The 21,510-nt window shown below is 38.3% G+C and overlaps 1 long non-coding RNA gene across 1 annotated transcript; it reads right to left on the bottom strand.

The window, feature by feature from the left end:
* Nucleotides 1-19,590: 19,590 nt before the first annotated feature.
* LOC124302818 (uncharacterized) lies at nucleotides 19,591-21,144 on the bottom strand. The gene is made up of 3 exons (XR_006907788.1): nucleotides 21,049-21,144; nucleotides 19,970-20,145; nucleotides 19,591-19,707 (listed from the first exon to the last, which is right to left on the bottom strand). It is a non-coding gene; the product is annotated as an uncharacterized LOC124302818 (long non-coding RNA).
* Nucleotides 21,145-21,510: the final 366 nt, after the last annotated feature.

Below are 21,510 nucleotides of genomic sequence, written 5' to 3'. Positions count from 1 at the left end.
AGGATCCAAGATGGAGGTTGTGCAGTGGACACGACAGCAACTGTTTGATGCCGTGCATGAGGAATGGGACGAAAATCTCGATGACCTTATCGAAAATTTGGGCGTTAAACTGCTCAATAAAGCACCACATTTTTTTCGCATCGAAGATCGTTCGCGACAGGTGTTAAAAAAAGTTATTTGCAATTTCAAAATAAAATGGCAAAATGCTTGCCGCATTAAGGATCGTTTTCTGAAAAATAACAAAAGCTGGTTGGATCAGTCGATAAGCGTTACGGTAAATATTGATTATATACAAAGTAATGTACCTAAGTGTAACAGCATATGAAGTAACTAATTTAATTATTCACAAAAATAGGTCATCTTTCTGGATCAAGAAGCAACTGCAAATGAAAGTGGGGTTTCTACAAAACCAAGACACAGTGGTGGGCGTCCGCAAATTTCTTTTTCCGAATCGAGCGACCGTTCCAAACGGAGGAAAACGCAGAAATTGCGTGAGAGTTACAGCGCGGGCGAGCTCTCCTACGCTGCCAAAATGAGTCTTCGCGAATCTGGAGCTGTCTCAGCAGCTAGAGTCATCGACGATGTAACCTCCAAATCTCCCACGCGAGCAGTAAAGTACATATCTGCCATGCAAAAGGCCTCTAAAACGAAAAAACAAATGTCCCCAAACACTGCTTTAGCCCTCGTTCTTGATTCAAATTTAACTAAGTCGCAGTACATGAATATCAGGCATACCACACAATTATGCAATAGTAGAGTTTTTCCAAGTTACAATTCCGTTTTGGAGGTCAAAAAACTTTGTTATCCACCAGATATTTCTATTTCTGAAATCTGCGCTGAAGTTAAATTACAATCTCTTCTCCACCACACAAGCAAACGAATTTTGGAACTTGAAAACGATGTTTCGGATTTAATGAGCGGCAGGGTATTGCAAAATTTGATACTCGTTGTTAAGTGGGGGTTCGACGGAAGTTCTGGACAAAAGGAATACAAACAAAAATTTTCGGACGAAGGTAGCTCCGATTCGATTGTTCTCCTGACTTCCCTCGTTCCCTCACAACTTATTGGCCACGACGGAGATGAAAATTCAGAAATTGTAATTTGGAAAAACCCTAGGCCTTCTTCTCCATGGTATTGTCGACCGATTAGGCTTCAATTCAAACCCGAAACGGAAAAATCAATAATCGAGGAAAAGCGCGTCATTGACGATCAAATTGCAACACTTAAACCTTTGCAGACGACAATTGACGGCAAAGATTGGAAAGTGAGTTGCAAATTAACTTTTACGATGATTGATGGAAAGGTTTGCAATACTGTAACTGGTACGAAGTCCTCAATGAGATGTTACATTTGCAATGCAACGTCGAAACATTTTAACGACCTGCAGGCTATGCGACAAATAAGAGTCGATGATTCGAAATTGATACACGGAATATCAACTTTGCATTGTTGGATACGATTTTTCGAATGTTTACTGCATGTTGGATATAAACTAAAAACCGAAAAATGGCAGTCTCGTGGTAAAGAAGCTAAAAATGCTTTGAAAGAACGTAAAAATTCCATCCAGAAAGCATTCAAAGACGAACTGCACCTCCTCATAGATCAACCAAAGCAAGGCATGGGCAACTCAAATGACGGCAATACGACTCGGCGTTTTTTTGAAAACACTGAAACGTCTGCTCGCATTCTTGGGGTCGATGCTGAGTTAGTGAAAAGATTTCACGTAATTTTGCAAGTTATTTCATGCGGGTTTAACGTCAAAGTAGATTCGTTTGAAAAATATTGCAACGAGACTGCTGATCGATTCGTTGAATTATACCCATGGTATCGTATGTCCACAACTGTACATAAGGTACTTATGCATGGCCCACGGATTGTCGAATTAGCCATTTTGCCAATAGGACAGCTCTCTGAAGAAGCTCAGGAGTCGCGAAATAAAGACGTACGGAATTACCGCGAACGTTACTCACGAAAATGCTCGAGAGAAAAAAATATTGAAGATATATTTCTCCGACTTCTAGCTTCTTCAGACCCGCTTATTTCGAGTTTGCGAAAGGCACATCCCAAAATGGGAAAAAGTTTGTTTCCTGAAGCGATCACGCTTCTAAGTTATGAAAAGTCTAGTTTTGAAGAAGGCGACGCAGACAACGTCATTCATCAAAACGACGTCGATGATGAGTATTCAGATAGCGATTAGTATGTATGTTTAAAAATTATGTTATTTTGTTTTATAAGAAAAAAATCTGTAAGAATTAAAGAAATTAATTTACAAAATATCACTTTTAACAAAGTTGTATCATTTTTCACGGAATATTCCCGCCATTTTCGGTCCATCATTTTTAATTTCGCATTTTTGCATTCGTTTTCGGAATCAGCGACCCCAAAAACATTACTAGTATGAATTTCAGCGAATTGGTATCATTTTTCGCGAAAAACATCCGCCATTTTGGGGCCGCCATTTTGAATTTCGCATTTTTGCATTCATTTTCGAAACCAGCAAGCCAAAAAACTATAGGTATAGTAATACTAGCAATTTTCACTGAGAAATATTTGAGTTATTAGTTTTGGCCAAGAATTCGGGCTTTCGGACCACTGTGCGCTGTATGATTATCTGCATCATTCAAATACGTGGAAAGTTTATGGAAAGGATGCTACTAGCCATAAAAATCAAAACGAATCGATGAATCTCAAGCACATTATTGTTCCATCAACGCATTCGTGAATGAGATATATTTTTCCTTATTTATTGGCAGTAGCGTAATTTTATGGGGAAAAGTTGATGCTAGGGATTTTAATAAAAATTGCGTATCCAATAGGGTTGATGAATTGTGTAAAACTGATGGAATTGTGAATCGTGTTAATGTTTATAACGGCCAGGAATATGAATATTTTTGCATACGTTAATTCTAAATTAATCTGTCTTGAAAGACATGTCAGAAATCAAATTATTGCTTTACATAATGTCATCGTACTACAACAATGCGGATTGGAAAATGTTGTGATGCATACCGCACTCTCGACAGCTCCGCTAGAATCTACTGAATTTGTATTTTCAAACATGAATAAGCCCGGTTACATTACCTATATTGCATGAGAAGTAGTACGTGTAACAAAATGAGAACCAGTAGATGACAGAATAAGTAAAATGAGCGAATGTTACCAAGAGCTTTCCCGTGTATAGAGGAAACGGAAGTATTTTCATGTTACAGGGAAACGTGCAAAAGATTAAGTTATATTAGGTTGGCTAGGTTGTACAGTCTCGAGTTGGGATAGGTTATATTAGGTTGGGTTGTAGTGTCTTGGGTCAAGTTAGGTTATGTTAAGTTGGAGTAGCCTTGACGTAGGTCAGGTTGTAGAAACCTCGAGGCCATCGCGCCAACCGCGAATTGCTCAAGAATCATTGAACTATCGAAGCTAGCGATCAAGCTTGATCGAATAAATCATTTCAGAAAGTATTTTATCAATTTAGGTTAGGTTGGGCAGTCTTGGATTAGGATAGGTTATATTAGATTGGGTTGTAGTCTCTTGGATCAAGTTAGGTTACGTTGGGTCAAATCCTACCGTCTCAGGTCAGGTTAGCTTTCACTCCGCTGGGTTAGGACGGGTTAGAGCTATGGATGATATAGGCAGGGAGGACTGTCTCCGCGTACAGAAAGTGTGCGTAAAGCCGAGGCAAAGAAATTGAGATCGTGTCGCTGCGTGAAAAATTGTACCCATTTTTCAAACTTCACTGAGTTGACGAATTATAAAAGTACATAGTTAGAAAAGAAAAAAAAGTGCTTCTCGAATTAGAGAAGATTTCTGTAATTACCAAGTTTCATCATCTTGCTCATTATAAATGTTTTTATCGTAACATGTTTAAGAGTTTTTGAATCGTTTAATTATTTGTGTTTATATGTGCTGTAACCAATATTTTTATATATTTGAGGGTAAAAACGATATAACGATAATTGGTTACCCTACGGCGCAGTCGCTAACCTAAATAATTAGATAGAGAGAGAGATACTAAGGGAGAAAGATACGATTGTTGGGCGCCAGACGCACATGCGTCAAAAATAGATAATTAGAGAAAAAGACAAAGGTAAAGGTAAAGGTAATAGATAAAGGTAAGGTCAGGTTCTACGACGGTTTTGCACAGTTCGCTCAGAGAGACAAGATAATGGTAGAGGGGCGGAGTCGAATCCAATAGATAAAATAAGAAACAGGTGAAGCAGGAATAATATCAAATATATTAAACAAGAAGCGATAAGTTTACTGACAAGCAAGTAGCTGAAGAGTTTGCGATACAAGTACGATATATGCGATAATTAACAATAGTTACAGCCAGAGAAAGGTTAAGCGAGAGAGTTAACAATTAACGGAACGTTTTCCGAATAAGCGGGAAATATGTGCAAGCTCGCGATACTAAAAGGTAATGATTAACACGGTTTTATGGTAGATAGGCAGAACAGAAAGAGATATACTGTACTTAAATTAAGCGGTAAGCAAATAAATCATAAAATATGAGAAGCGATTATAAACACATGCGAAATACAACAATTGTAATAGTTATCACATTACCAGAATAATCAGAAATAGGCAGACAGGGAATTATGAATTACAAGGTAAATTCAAGCGACAGGTCAAATAGAAAATTAGCATAAAATATAGAGAATAAAAGATAATACGTAGTCTATAGTTTGCGGTAAGTGCGAGAGAAAGATAGATAATATTCGGTACGATAAAAGGCAATTCAAGATAAGACAAACAATATTCAAGATAATTAATAGGCAACGTACGGCAAACCAAATAGACTACGGAAAACTACGATCAGCGATATTAGCGAAGAAAATAGTGAAAAAGATGTTATGCGATACGGCACAATACTCCAATGTCAAATGAACGACGAACGGGACCGCGCAGCGATATAAGATCGCTCCCGCGGTACACTCACTAAGATACGATAATCAACGATAATAGGTAAAGAGACAGATAGAAACTAATCAGAGAAAATATAACAAAATAGCAATGCTCAATAGCTAAGATAAAAATCGATCCTTCAACGGAACGCGCTGCTAGACAGCGATATTAGACATTCAAATATTCTAAAAGAGAAAGATAATAAGATAAACAATAGTCACTACAATGCGTAAGTAGTAATCAACCAGTCGCGAAGTTACTTGCAATAAGACAGAGAAAGGGACAAGATAAGAGATAATAAGGTACGAGCCTAGGTGGCTCAAGCAGACCAACTGCAAGGTAAAGAGAAAAGATACGAGCCCAATTGGCTCAAGCAGACCAACTGCAAGGTAAAGAGAGAAAGAGATAAAGGTAAAGGTACGATATATTGCAAGTAATCTCGTGGCTTCACAAAATAGAAAAGGAACCTCACTTACGTAAAAGAAGATCTAACAGGTGCGAGAGAATGCGATACGATAGCGGTAATCAAAGCGATAGCGTGAACACTGGTACAATTAACAAAAGCTGAAGGTCGGATTAATAAAGGCGCTATTAACGAAACTGGAAGTCGAGTTACAAAAAGGCACGTCTGCTATGATTGGTAACTGAACGTAGAGTGACGAGATGAGCGATGATCCTGATTTTCGTCGAGCTGCTGTCGCGTGATTCTTCCTAAAATTTGCGGTATTCTAATTGGACCAGCAGGTCGCGTGGCCTGGTCTACGGGTAGGCGGCGATAATCCCTCGCCGCTTGTTTTTCTTTTCCCTCGACGACAGGTATCGAGGTATCGGGACGTCGGAAGGTGGTTAGATATGTTTTCCTTCAGCTATGCGGTATCGTTGGTGAGAGGGGGGGGTCGTACTGCTCAGGTATTGCGATATTGAGGTGTGCGGCAATGTTACGTCACCGGTCTCCTGGACTTGCGACAGACTGTAACTCACTCCTTGCTTTACTGGTACTCCCCGTTGTAGCTATTTCGTCGGCGCTGCATCCTGGCCCTCGCTCATCGAAGCCCTCATGCCGGAACGATCTGGTGGTGATGGCCCTCAACCCGGATCCCCACACTAGATCCACCAGATCCACGTGGTCAGCATATCATTAGCCTATTCCACGCCGCAGTCCTTCGATAAGACGGTTCGTGAAGAGAAAACCGTCTTCTATTGGATAGTCAACGACTTAGTAGATGTTAGGGTCGGTTCAGCTCCAGGCTGATAAGTATCGTCGACGGGAGGCTTCGTTGTGTTTTTGACGCACAGCCCTGTACGCCGCCTGACGATGCATCCGAGCGGTAGAAGCATTCGTTCGTGGTTCGGCTCCTGGCCGATAAGTCTCAAATAGTTGGAGGTGCTGTTGTGCATCACGCACGACCCTTTTCGACAACTAGATAGGCATCCATCGGGAGTGGTTTCAGCGGTATTCGTTCGTCTGTAGTCGGTGGTGTTGATGTTGAGCTGGTACGTGACCCCTGTCAGGCAGTGTCCTGGTGTCTTGACGTGAAGGTCTCGCGGATGGTTCTCGAAGAGCATTACAGAATTAGAAAATAGCATACAATTAGCTTAGTAAAGAGAAATCAACTTAAAGATAATTAGACGTTCATTTTTGGAGTATTGGCCTCAGACGTGCTTTTGTTATTTTTAGCGATATCTACACCTAGGGGAATGCGATAATTAAACAAAGTGACGGGGTACGAAATACCACGTCACAGTGCAAAGAAAAAGTATTCAAATTTTGGGAATTCTTCATTTTGATTTATTGTTCATTGTTCATGATAGTGTTCTGCGGCACATGGTTTTCGCTCTTGTTATTCGAAGTGTTTGTGTAACATTTTAATTCAAATTTGGTTGTTTATCCTTGTTCACAGTATCTGCTGAGGACTCTACAGTCCCTAGGGTGGGTCAGTATAAAGGATTTTAAGAAACGTCGCCAAGGTAGGGCGGAAATTCGAAGCAAAATTGCATATTTTCGAGGGCTAGCTGACGACTGCCGATGGTAGGGTGACGATTTCATAGACTTCTTCGGCATCAGATGGTTGATCGATGGGTGGTGAGGGCAACGCTGCCCCTTCGAGGATTGGGATCACCCGGTGTGGCACGCGCCGGAAGCATTGTGGGTGGTTCACCACCCGAATTACTAAACATTTCCCCCAATGTCTCTGTTTTTAAATGCTTCAAAATAAAAACAAAGGGTTATATATCGATCGTTATATATCATATTAGATTGTGTCTATGAATTAAAACTCATTTTCTCTCCAAATAACTTGTCAGTTAGTCATAGATTATTTTCAGGTTTGGCTGTGAATTTTTTTAAGTATAGCGTCGTTTATCTTGGTTACATAACGTTGGTAAAATTTGGTTCGATGTTGTGTCGTGATCTTTTTGTTTGGGGATTCTACTGAGAAATTTTTAATGGTGTTTGGATTTACTAAAACGTTGGTGCTATTCGTAATACCGTTTATTGTTTGCACTTCCACGTCTTGATTTTGATCTAGTGCTCGTCTAATATCGTTTGATTGACTCGGTATTTTTGCCAGATCGTTATCTATGCATGTACGGAGATTTAATTATTGCTGTTGTTGTTGTAGTTGTTATTGTTATTATTATTATTGTTATTATTATTATTATTGATGATGATATGTTACACCTGTATGCATAAGGGAAGAGAATGTGGAGATATTTTGTATAATTGAATATTTTATTGTAATTCTTGGACGATTCACAGTTTCCGCAGAAAAAAATGTGCATGCATCGGGTTGCAAGCCGGTGTGTTTACCGATTCAGGATTGTGAGTGGGGAGAGGTTGTGAAATTGATCAATATGGCTGTTCATGTGGCTAAGCAAAAATCAAATACCTGCACACCCCCAACCACCGTTGGGTCATGTGATGGGGAAAAAAATCAGTCAACAAAAAAGCAGGTAGTGGGCAGCGCGCAGTGGTGACTGGGTGGAGGGCTGCAGTGGTGGACTACCGCAGCCATCGAGAATAAAAAAAGTTTATGACAAACAAGTCTGAGTCTGCACACCCCAACCCTTATCAGCGTGGGGCATGTGATGGGAAAAATCGGTCAACGGAAAGCAGGTAGCGAGCAGTGTTTGACGTGAGAAAAACCTTGTCTTGTCGACTCTTGACCGGATGCTTTGTGCACATACAGTTTTGGGATTTATGACACTTTATAGCGAACAAGTCCGAGCCTGCACACCCCCAACCATATTAGCGTGGAGCATGTGATGGGAAAAATTGATCATCAAAAAAGCAGGTAGCGATCTCTTGAGAAAATTTTCCCAGCTTATACTGTTGTCGCGTTACATTTTTGCCTATATGTCACGAGGCGTACACCCCATGAACGATTGGCTGATGGGTTTTTGCTCGGTGGAGGGTGGGCGTGTCTCCTTTCATACAAATCCGAATAGCTGTATGAAACTTCTCTAGCATTTTGAAAAATCTCTCGTGCAGGTGTTTGGCAAAGTGAGTGGTGAAAAAAGGTGTTTATTCGCAAACCCGAAGACTTCAACGAGTTTATACTTTTGTGTGTACTTTATAGAATATATAGTGCTACACCAATCTTCTTACGATACTGCAAATGCCGATTGAATTTCCGTAATGATTATCACATTTGATTAGTATGTTAACGAAGTTTTTCGATTTGTTTCAATTTTTCAGTATTCAGCATCATTCCCTCCCTTCCTCTCTCTCTCTCTCTCTCTCTCTCTCTCTCTCTTTCTATCTATTCATTTATTGATTGTATTTATTTTATTCATTTCATTTATTATATTTATTTTATTTATTTTATTTATTTTATTTCATTGATTTAGGTTATTTCATTTATTTCATTCATTTCATTAATTTGATTTATTCTATTTATTTTATTGATTTGATTAATTTTATTTATTTTATTCATCTATTTTATATGTTTTATTTGTTTTATTTATTTTATTTATTTCATTTATTTTATTTATTCAATTTATTTTATTTATTTCATTTATTTTTTTTATTTTATTCATTTTATTCATTTTACTTCGAAAATCCAGCTACTCAACTACATCGCCAAGGATCCGGCCATATCCATGAGTTTTCGTTCTTGGGAAACGTACGTGTATCCCATGCTTCCATTAACAACGCGGCATATATGGTCAGTCAAGACATCGACGCAGCTTGAGAAGCCGAGATATGTCGTTATAGGATTTCAAACTGCAAGGAGAAACGAGTCGCTGAGAAATGCCAGCGTATTTGATCATTGTCGGATCAGAGATGTAAAACTCTTCCTCAACTCACAGTGCTATCCCTATGGAAATATGAATCTTGATATATACAATAATCAATACGCCATTCTCTATGATATGTATGTTCGGTTTCAAGTGACCTACTACAACAAAGAAGCTGAGCCTTTGCTATCGGAGCGTGACTTTATAAACCGAGCCCCCCTTATCGCCATCGATTGCTCCAAGCAGAACGAATCATTGAAAACTGGACCTGTGGACATTCGGCTGGAATTTGAATCCAGCATTACGTTCCCACCACACACTTCTGCCTAGTGCATGATCTTGCATGACCGCATTGTTGAATATAATCCGATTAGTGGTACTGTAGAAAAATTGGTATAAGTACATTTTGGAATAATAATATGTTTAATTAATATGGATATTGAAAATAATATGTATAATTTTACTCGTTAAAATTTAGAATAAGATAATTTAGAATAGAATAAGAAAACTAAATGTAATTGATGTTAAATAAAAAAATTGTTAAAAGCATTCAAAACGCCATTTTGAACCTTCCTTCTGGGGTCATTTCCTGGAAATATTTCAATAGATCTAGCAGGTTTTTATCCTATCCGATTTATGCGCGGCTTTCCGGCGCCAAACAAGTCTCGACAGGAATTAGGTTTTCACCCTCTCCCCCTCCCCCACTCCGCGAACCCACCGCCGCCTATGACGGATGCCCACCCGGGTATAAAAATCTGTGCAAATGCTGTGAGTAGAGTAGCGATGTATAGTTTCCCAAGCATGTAATGGAAATCCGTCAACGAAAAGCAGGTAGTGGGCGGTGCAGGTATAAAAAATCGGGGCCCAGACCCCTTGCCCCGAATATCTACGTTTATGACGTTCGGCGGAAAAAAAGTCTCGACAGGAATTATTTTGTGTGTGTGTGTGTGTGTGTGCGTGTGTGCGTGTGTGCGTGCGTGTGTGCGTACGTGCGTGCGTGTGTGAGGAGAATAAACGTAAAAATAGTCATTTCGCGGCAAACCGCCAAAATGATCAAAGAACTGTAACAGAACTGTGAATCTTTTTTTTTCTCGCGAATAGTTCAAAAAAATTTACAAATAGTCGATAGTCAACGTATTTTTTTCGATCAATAAATTATTGCTACCACTATTTTAAATTTTCGAATGATTATCAGAATTCATTTCGCGAATCTTCAATCATGTTCGATTAAATAAATGACGTGAACCTAATACTCAAATTGAAAATTCAAGTCATATTAGATTGATTAAAATGATGTCTGTATTTCATGTTCGTGCGGTTCTAAACAAAGAAAATCTAATCGGAAGCGTAGAACTCAGGAACGTAGATCACATCCTGTGACACAAGTTGAAAATCAACTTTCTCAAAATGCGCGTGAACGTCACAATTTGCTTCAAGGACAATCATGTTTTAGAGTAATGTCAGAACATTATTACGAGGATATTGACTTATCGGATTCAGGATTGTGTCCCTTGTTCCATCAAAATGAATGAATATCCAATTTTTAACGAAGTTTATGAAGATTTTTCTTCAAATAATGTAATCCGATACAATATCTTGTTCATAGTCCTCCGAACATCACCTTGTAACAAGGATATTTGGAAAGAGTCCCTTTGTTGCAGAAACCATTATGAAAATCTTGGTTTTTAATTCGTGCTACTGGATAACTCTGTGTTTCAGGTTCCATTTTCAATCTTAAAATGGGCCCTAAAATCTAATTGAGGACTTGAAAAACTATTTATCTGAATTTAATGCCAAAGAGAGTAAAAGTGAGCTTCAAAATAAGCTACCAAATTAAATGGTATAAAGCCAGCATTATTGACGTTGAACCATTGTATTACAATAGCTTACTGTTATAAATGTGCAATATTGTTGCACATCCCAATTCTGTCAATCGAAGACAAGATTCTGAACATCTGGGTTCTATTTACACCTCTGTGATACACCCATCGTAACTATCTATTACCGACTGAGCTTGGTCTCGATTTTACTTTCTTAACAAATTCTTGTTTCTATTTAACCCGTTGACTCTGTGTTTGCTCTGATACTGATTGCTATCGGTCTCCCCCCACTACACACTGGACGTTCCACATGTTCAAAAGTGCTCCAGACTCAAAACCTAAAACGGTCGCTGTGTGTCTTTATTAAATTAATAATGAGAATGAATGCTTGGGAGTTTCGTATCGCTGTCGTAGTGTTTTTTTTTGGTTTTTTTTTTTTTTTTTTTAAAATGAACTTTTGTTCTTATTCGATTAGTCCAACACGCATTCACTACATACTAGTGGTTCCTTTGCTTCGGTAATTAAAAGTGTCAGTTCATACTAGGTAATTCCGCTCATTTACAATTGCATAAACATTCCTGCTTATTACCTAAACCTTTCATATTTAATTTTGTTATAACTGAGTTGTACATTATTTTATTATTTCTGTTCGTGACAGATGTTTTAAATAAATTGTTCTGAGAAGGGCCTCCATCAGGGCTGAAACGTTAACACAAAAAAAGTGTTTTGATGTCCACGATCTTCATATCCAAGAATAATACTATTCAACAATCTACCAAGGTCAAGAAAAAATCGTCTTCATAAATGGTATAAAGTTTGAAAAACAATGCGGGTCAATAATAATGCTTGAATTACAATGGTGTATAGAATGATTCCTTGGTAGAATAAATTGGCAGCAACGGTTAAGTAACAAACTTATCGCTATTGGCTCGATCAAAGTAAAATGATGGGATATTCAGCCATTATGATCTGTAGTATATCCCGCTCTTCAATTTTGCCTCAACTGATGTTAAGAAGGTGGCGATGGCCTGATGAGATTCACTCTGGCACCTGATGTCTGACGGAACAACCAGGTTCGATGGTTATAATGATTGCACCGCTCGAGAAACCAAGATCCTTGCCACCTCAACGTTTTGACCATCAGGTGAGGCATAATTTTCCTCGTGTTAATCAAAGTTTCAGCTTCGAGCCTGCTGAAAAAAAACGAATTTTATCATTGAATCCATGTTAAAATATTGTAATAGTCAAAGATCACGTAATTCGAAATTTACCTACATGCTTCCATGCTTGACAAGTTTAGTCCCGCTTTGACAATGAATTATTTCGTACCTGAAAATATTAGAAACTATTATTATCAGACAGGACGTTTTGGTATTTTTGGATACCACTGATTTCCAATAAAATGCACAAAACATAAATCGTTAATGAGACGCATTGCCACCAGACATTACCTGGCTTAATGCTCGAAAATCACAATCACAAATCACTGATTGTTAGATATCGATTGACGTATCGCTTTTGTGAATACCATTTTTTGAATTTGTAATGTGGATTTTTTTCATAGTCCATGTTTTCCCGAAATCAAAAAAATTCTTCGAATAGCATATTCACAATATGATCGTGAATGTCACGGTATGATCGCGAGGTTACTGAAATTCGTTTACTTGAACCGCTGAATACGAGGTGAATAAACATCGCCGATCACATCGCGGAACTTTTTCCTTATTTTCCTACGTAATGGTAAAGCGGGACATCGATTTCTAGAATTGAAACTCAGAGACAGATCACCACGTGGTATTTAACCAGATAGTACGTATCCTAATTCTGTGCATACCGGCGACACTGCGAGGGTGCGAAAACCACGATTCTGGTAATACCAGAATTTGATTGGATGAGGGCAACGATCGCGACTGGTATCAGCCAATACAATCATCTTTCTCTAGAGTTTCGTAACTTTCCCACGCGTGAATATAAACGACCTCGCCCGCGTAAATTGACCACTTTGCAAAAAGATCGCGCGTCTTTAATCGCGTGTCTGGCAATTACCTAGATCCTTTTGTGAATTCTTTAATCGTGTTCATTAGATCAAAAATGCCTAATTACAAATTTTTTGTGCAGGAAAAAGTGGAGTTGGTGAAACATCATTACCAGGGCTTGTCTTATCGGGAAAATCAGGACCATTTCGCCGTCACACACTCGAATCGACCAACACCCTCGTTAGCGACCATCAGGAATCTGGTCCTTAAATTTGAAAAATCGGGTAGTGTCGACGAGAGGACCAGGAAAATCTCTCAACCAAACCATCAGCTAAACTGGGATACCAAGCCGGACATCTGCTTGACCGTCGAAGAGGATCTATTCAAGCCGATCAGCCGCATCGCCCAGGATTTAGAAATATCCAACGCGTCGGTCAGAACAGTATTGTGTGAAGCTAAGTACAGATCGTACAAATTTCAAGTCCATCAAGAACTCTTGGCTGGTGATAACGATAGTCGCCTTCGCTTCAGCCAAGAGATGATAGAACGTCTGAACGCAGACGAGGGCTTGTTGAGTCGCATTTGTTTCTCTGATGAAAGTACGGTGATACTTGTCGGGAAACCGAACAGGCAGAACACCAGAGCCTGGTGTCGAAACAACCCTCGTCTGTTCATTCAGGCGGGCACGCAGTACCCGTTGAAGCTCGACGTCTGGCTTGGCGCGATTGGCAATCGGCTCATTGGGCCATTTTTTATTGATGGAAACCTCAACGGTGAGAAATACCTCTGGCTGCTGAGAGAGAGGATCATACCGGCTCTTAGGCTGATTGAAGAAGAAATCGTGAATGTATTTTATCATGTCGAGCTGGCGTTATTATTAGCAGAGTGCGTCTGATTTTAAAATGAATAATTTTATGCTTACTACAAGTAACGTATCATTTTCTGTGTTTGGGGCGAACCTGTTTGGTTTCAGCAGGATGGAGCCCCACCGCACTTCACACGTGCGGTGAGTTATTACCTCGACCAACAATTCCCTGGACGCTGGATTGGTAGGGCAAGCTCGGAGGTCGAGTGGCCAGCCCGTTCACCTGATCTCACTCCCGTTGACTACGGCTTGTGGGGCCATTTGAAAAATGTCCTGTATGCCCAAGATAGGATTGAAGACCTTGCCGCACTGCAAGCTAGGATCTTGGACATCCTGCAGAACCTATCTCCGGATATCATATCCAACACGACAAATGCCTTCTACGCTGAGAGAAATTGAGTTCGATTTTCGGGTATTGTAAGCCCGAAATCTAGGTTTTCATTACCCAAATTTGTATGGCAGTTGAGGGACACATAAATATTCTGGTAACATATGACATACACGCGCAGCCATATTTCCATCAAGGTTTTTAGCGGATTGTCCTTATATGTATGGCAAACGATGCATTGCAAGACATCAGACATCACTTGAATGAGTATCTGAAAGTGTACAATGCGTACTTTACCGAGATGTAGAACTGTGAAGGAATGGTAACATATTTGATTAGCATCATTCACTGGTTTGATAGGATAAACTTCGCAGTAGTGTATGTCATTACACAGTATATAAGTATGTGACTTAATACGTCTCTCACTTGCAGCAATTGCCTTCCAATGGTGAACTATTCGTACCCACACCTTGTGACTATACTTTACGTTGCATGGCAATATCTACGTCAATAATATATGAGACAACACATTTCTGGTGATAGTAAGATTTGCTATATGTATGTGGAGTAGTTCCTCATATACGTAGAGTGATGATTGATATTCTTCGAATAGATATTATTAATCGGTCTAGTAATTACCATTTTTCACTATTCATATTATCCAAAATTTAGTCATCCAAGTCTAAACAAATATTCGATCGATGTATATTCCATAATTATCAGAAGTTTCAATTGAAACATATATCAGCAAATATTTAGTTAGAAAATTTATTTCTTGACGTGTTTCCAATCGCAAGCGTTATCGTTGTAGACAAAAACAAAACTTGTATTAACATATGCTTAAGAATGTTATATTTTCTCTTATATAAATTTGAGGAAGTGAAGGCAGAGATCAAAATACAATTTTTTTGGCGTAGGGTTTATTTACAAAAAAGTCCGATGCGTCCAAAATAGAACCATTATCTATTGAACAAGCTGTATATGTGTATATACTATGCAGGTACGTGTTTGCAATACTTATACTATTTTTAAAAACTAATACCAGTTCTTTATAACATAGGAACTGCTGTTATTTGTCGCAACTATATGCGATATTCGAAATGCATACCGAAACTGTGACTATGTAGTACAACACCATGAATCTTCATCTGTAGGTATAACCTTATAGGCTTGATAATGTACATCGAAAAAGCATTGTTCTAAAGTTTTAGCCACCAGAACAACTTGATTTTCTTTTTCCAGGAAAATAGTTTTAATAATAAAAAATTTCGGACCAGTTTTGGAAGCGCTCACTAATACCGAATTAGTCTTTAACCGTTGGCCTGAAAATTCTATCCATTCGGTAACATTCACATCTTGACTGATATTTAATGGCAATGCGGGACAAAAATCTGCATAGTTAGGTAACTTGGTCAAAAGGACATTCCGCGTCAGGCCATGGGCATATTCAGCGTAGGGAACATAATTCATTAACCGATGATTTAGTTGAAGTTGATGTTTAATAGCTATGGTTCTACAAACATTAACCCGACTGATCGAAACGTGAGATGTGATTTTTCCCTCTCTATGCTTACTTTCGTACCGCATTGAAGCCAGTTTCCATAATGGACCCATTTGAGCATTAATCCGAGGGTAATGAAGTAGGAAGTGGTGTTTTGGTGTCAGAGAATTCGGAAACAATTCGGAAACTAGTGTCAAATATTCAGTGATCAATGTTTCCAAATAATCATGTGTTGTCGGTTGGTGTGCTTTGCTCAAAATAATTTCAATTATGGCTTTTAATTGTATGATTATTTGCCAGTGTATATTTCCTTCCGGAACTAAATCACCGATAATAAGTGGTAAATTTCGAACAAAGATGAACATTTCTGAAGAACTCATCGACAAAGAACCGCTCTTCAAACGTGCGAGAGTGATTTCAGGTGGTTTGTTTGATTTGTCGTGAAAACTATAATGGAATCCATTAATTCTCGAATTGAGTTCTTCCAAGGTAAATAATTTGACAACACATACGAAGTAATGTAATACCTTTGAAACGTCACGTGGACATATACCTTCACCAAGATCATGCATTGGATCTACAGATCTGTTGCGAGTTGAATGAAAATTACCTAGTTCGTGAAAAACACATTCCTCCACGATTCCTGTACGACTTACATCATTTAATGTCAAACCATAGTCATAAATACAAATATCTCGCAAGGCGCAGGATCGTTCATCAAAAGTGCTGTTGATTTGATCTCTATGAACCAAACAAAACCTACACGGAAAGTTCGCTCGGAAGCACTCCACGAAGCCCAACATCCCATGCATACCAAGATTGTCACCTAATATTAATGCCAATTCAAAGTACATGTGTATATTTCCAATTGGAGTAGACACCGTTATACCCTGTGCTCTAAGAAATTTAAGTTCATCAATAGCTCGAGAAAAAATTATTTTGTTTTTGAACACTTTTCTGTCAATGGTATTGAATAGAATGAATAAGAAAATATTTTCAAGTTTCGATTGATATTCAGCTGGCAAACAAGGTATACTCAGATACACAGCACCACACTTTCCTATTCCAGCATGGCTCCCGAGAGGATTGTTATTTTCATAATCATCAAAGTATAAGAACAGAGGTAAAACAATTTTATTTTCAAATGCTGACATTTTCTCTTTCCAAAATGAGCCTTGCACAAAATTTGAAATTATGTCCGAATTTTCGTGAAGACGTTGAAGGTAATTCATCGTGTCCCGAAACACGTTTGGCATCTCAAAAAACTTTTTGAATACTTGGCGAATGGGTACGAACTTGGCAGTGACAGGAATATGTATCAATTTTTGTACACCGTTCTCTTCTCTATATTCATTTCTTTGACCAAGTAGAACTTGTTCCGGTAGAATTAAGTTTCCAGATGAAATAAAGTATTTGAAACGAAAGTACTCAGTTTCGAAATTTTTGAATGGATTTGCGAGTTTATCGAACAAAGCAGTTATTTCGGATAAATTTTCAGGATTTTCATTCAGAGCTTTCAAACGACTTAGTACATGGTCTCGTACCACACATGCAGCACTTCCATTGGCTAGGCTAGTGACTTCCTCTACTATGAACTGTACTCTCTTTCTTGGTAAATCGGACAAATTGTATAACTTGCTTACGAAATGACTTGCTTGTTCCATTAAATATTTACATAATTTCTCTGTGAGTGTGTCCGTAGATATACTAGGAGTGACAGAATTTGAAGGTACTATCAAATCGGGTTCTTCATCATCAGACGTTCTGGATGAACAGTCTGAATTGTCTAACGCATGCAATACCTCCGCAATACTATCATCATCTAATTCGTTCGACGCACACTGTGACTGGAAGTCGAAATTTTTTGAATCAATCTTTGATGTGGAATTTGAATCGTTATATTGATCGATCGTACCTTCTAGGCTACTGACTGAAGGAAAGTTATTGGGCACTGTTAAAGACGAGGAAGGCGTACTTGCCAAAAAATGTGTTCTATGTCTGTGTTTACGGAATGAATTAAATAAAGAAAAACCACGCCGACAAGAATCTTCGTTACATCTAAATACAGTGGACGCTGGATGTGAAAGTCTTATGTGCCGAAGTAGTTCGGAGTTACTAGGAAATATACACTGGCACACAAAGCACGACATTACGGTATGTTAATCTAGAGGGCTTGATTATAAGAGAGCACTTCTCCAATGAGGGTATTTATATTGGTACCAAATTTGTCACCCGTGTTTGTGATGTCATATGCTACCTTCTGAATGAAGAGCCAAATGTGAAACGCATGGATTGGATACTGGCAATCGGTAGCGTAAAATGTTTTAAAGGTAAGATCTAGTGCCCTCAGCGGAGACGTCGTCGTGTACCTGACATCATCTACCACTACGTAGCTGGCTTGAATATTATCCAGCGGTCCGACAAGCACTATGTGGGGTTGCGCCGTTAGTCCTTGCTGTAGTAGCTGTGGCTTTTTATTAGCTATTGCCGGCTCCACGGACGCAGCATTCTGTAACCCGTTATAAATGAAAATTAATAATCAAAGTAATCATTAGTTATAAATGACATGTAAAAATCAACTGCCTCAAATTTGTGAGTTACACACACATTATAGCCAAATTCATAAGAAGCACTCGTGTGTAAATTCAGTAACATTCCGTGTCCCGGTAAACGTCACAAATGCTTGTGCCATGACGTTGGAATGTACCCTTTCGTGCGCAGCAATATACTTACATAAACATGTAAAACAAATGCTTCCTGTGACTCCAAGGTTGACGGTTTTTTGTTTCGTCCTTTTCCTACGCTGTTGCAACTGCTTTCTGAATCCGCGATTTTTCGTTTCTTGGTCACTGGCTGGTATTTAATTTGTGTCGCTTTAACCAATGTTGGTAGAAGGTATAATATCAGGGCATCTTGATTCTCTGCAAATATTTCTAATAATATGCTATTTGGCGAATTCCACGCTAAATCGACCTTCCAAATTGAAAAAGAAAATTCAGACGAACACCAAAATACGTATCTAATGGTTTTATATTATATATTTCATGTAAAAAAGAGTGTGAATCGATATAAGAGACATACCAAGTCATTTCTTCGACGATTTGAAGTGAAATTCCCCGCTTATTATACCTATGTATGTGTATACACCTGCATCGTATAGTGATTCTATACAGACTTTTAATTCCACACTTGACTAATTTTACTGTCCACGTACCATTTAGATACATTACTTACCAGGACTCAACGTTTTCAGTTTATTAACCAGCAGTTCGTTATCCAAACCTTTCGGTTTGCGGGGACCCTGTAATAATTCAGAAAGCCGTGTGCGAATAGCATCCCATCTGTTGAGCAGCGAATCACTTTTTCCAGGATAAAGTTTTTCAAAATCACGATGTATCTGAAAATTCATTCGATATTTATAGTTGTTATGTGTGCAGTTCATATATATATATATATATATAGCTAAAATATAGGTGTATATATATATATAGATCTTCGCGTAATATAATAGATATAGATCGGATTAACGTTTTGGCTTTCCAATTGATCCATACCAATTCAGCTCCCAGCTCTTGCCGCAAGCAGCAGTACGTTTTTATATAATCCGCAACGGATGTATTATCTTTGATTAAATTGCGTCTTCTGATGTGATAAGTTCTGTCCCAATATTCCACCATGTGACCCCACGGTTCAATATAAGTTTTCAGCCAGCTAAGTTTATCATTATCCTCATCTACAACAATTTATAAAATACATCTAGACGTATCACTCACCCAGAAAAATTATGTCAGTAATGGTGCAAAAAATTAATCATTATTTAAATCAAAGCACCTGTAATTTCGCATGTTTCTTCGACGTTTACTTCCGGCTTGGTGTATTTATCTTTGCGCTTATTGCGTAACAGGCCACTCTTATGCAATAAAGTTTTGGTGTAGTGGAAATGTTCTCAGAGCTTTCCGGATGCACAGATACGCTGTCCTTGTACTTTTGCATAAGGGATGTAATACGTTGCTATGGATTCAGTAGGAAAAACTTCGTGGATTTCTTTTGCCCAGCTTTTAAATTCATCTGTTGTAATTCTGTCAATATAGAATTGTATTTATATGGATTTGCCCAGATCAGTCTTTTCGTACGTCATGTAGCCTGTATAAACACGTGAAAATCCCTCATCTCCGCAAAATGCCATACAAGAAATCTAGAGTAATGCACGTTTTAGACTGCTCAATCTATAGGAGAATCGGTATACAAGAATTCGTTTCAGGAGTGGTGGACTACCCCATATACCTACATTGCAATGACACCCGAATTAAAAAATATACCGTGGTTAACAATTCAATGTACCTGAACTCAGGAAGTACTTCACCAATCGAAATATCTTCAAAGGCTTCGTCTTGTTTGCATTTAATTATTTTTTGAACCAAGAGATTTCGAAGGCGTGATGTTAAATATCCTGTTTTACGGTACACCATTAAAATAGCTTTTCCATCGCTGTCCTTTTGCAATAATGTTTGTAGATCCTATAAAAATTGGTATGTAAAGCAGACTGTAACAATTCCAAAATTAAATTTAAAACCATCTATGAACGGCGTACAATTGTTGTACGAATATCGATTCCGTAGGACGTAATAATTTCGGCATATTCGAGGTAAATACCATAACGTTATATAAGGGGAATATTGATTGATAAATATAAAGCGTCCAGCGTCTCCCTTTAGAAAGGTGAACATTATTCTGCAATTGTAGATACCTAATTGGATATTTTTGATAAGGTCTGTGAAAACATACCAATCTTTTGACCGGGTCGGAATTTGACGTCGATTGTGCCGAATCAGTAGCTGCGATACTTATTGTGCCGCTTGTACAGGGTATTTGTTTTTCACGCTGTTCAACTGATTTTAGTTCCAGAAGAGTGGGAGATTTACTGGTAGTCTTTTGCGATAACTCTAGACCTTCAGAATTGGGTACTGCATTCGTTGCAATATTTTCCTGCATTACAATAGTGGGCTCTAGCCCTGTACATATTAACTCGCTTAAGTCTACATAGAAAAAAAAACAATATCAAGTATCTCGAAATCAACCCGAAAAATAATGTGGATCTGCAGCTATCTATCTCAACTAAACAGGGTGATTCCGAATTCTTGACGAATCTTTCACAGGCTCACTTGTTGTCAAAATTGAGATAAAAAAAAAACAATTCCTCTGAAAGGCGACTATTTTTTTAATTGAAAAAAAAACAATACCAATCATAATAATTTTTCTCAATTTTTTTCCAATCCTCATCAAAATTAAGATCCAAAATTCCGTTTCAATTTCTTCATTTCATCATTTTCAACTTCAAGGATTGACATTGTGAAACGTTCGTCGCGAATTCTGAATCACAGTGTATCATATATATAAAAATATGAGCATGACTCGTGTACCTGGCAGTGTATCAAAATTCTGCGGGTCTATTATTGAGTCGGTTAACGAACAATTTTCAAAATGAAAGGATGGAAGGCTTCCAGCGCTCCACTTTGCCAGCCTCTGGTTAATCTGACAATAATATGAATAACACACTCAAATAAATGCACCTTCAATTAAGTACATTATCTTATTCTGTGGAACATCAATTATTCGTACAGCATGACGTATGCAAATATTACGACGATGGATATGCCACCTCACATGCAATGAACATTCAGTGCGTTTTTATATTTTTTACAATTATACCTAAGTATATAGACGTATGAAATGATAAAATCACCTATTTATAGGATAACTCAGCAACGACAGTAAGGAGTAGCGTATAAAAGTATGAGAGGATAAGGAGGATTAGTAGTACCTGCGGTTCTGAATTAATCTTACGCCACCCTTCTAGTTTTTCGAAGAAGTATACGAAATCG

This window comes from Neodiprion virginianus, chromosome 4, assembly GCF_021901495.1.
Source record: "Neodiprion virginianus isolate iyNeoVirg1 chromosome 4, iyNeoVirg1.1, whole genome shotgun sequence".
NCBI classification, from domain to species: domain Eukaryota; kingdom Metazoa; phylum Arthropoda; class Insecta; order Hymenoptera; family Diprionidae; genus Neodiprion; species Neodiprion virginianus.
The sequence above is the reverse complement of the archived record's forward strand: the minus strand, read 5'-3'. Positions and strand labels throughout refer to the sequence as shown.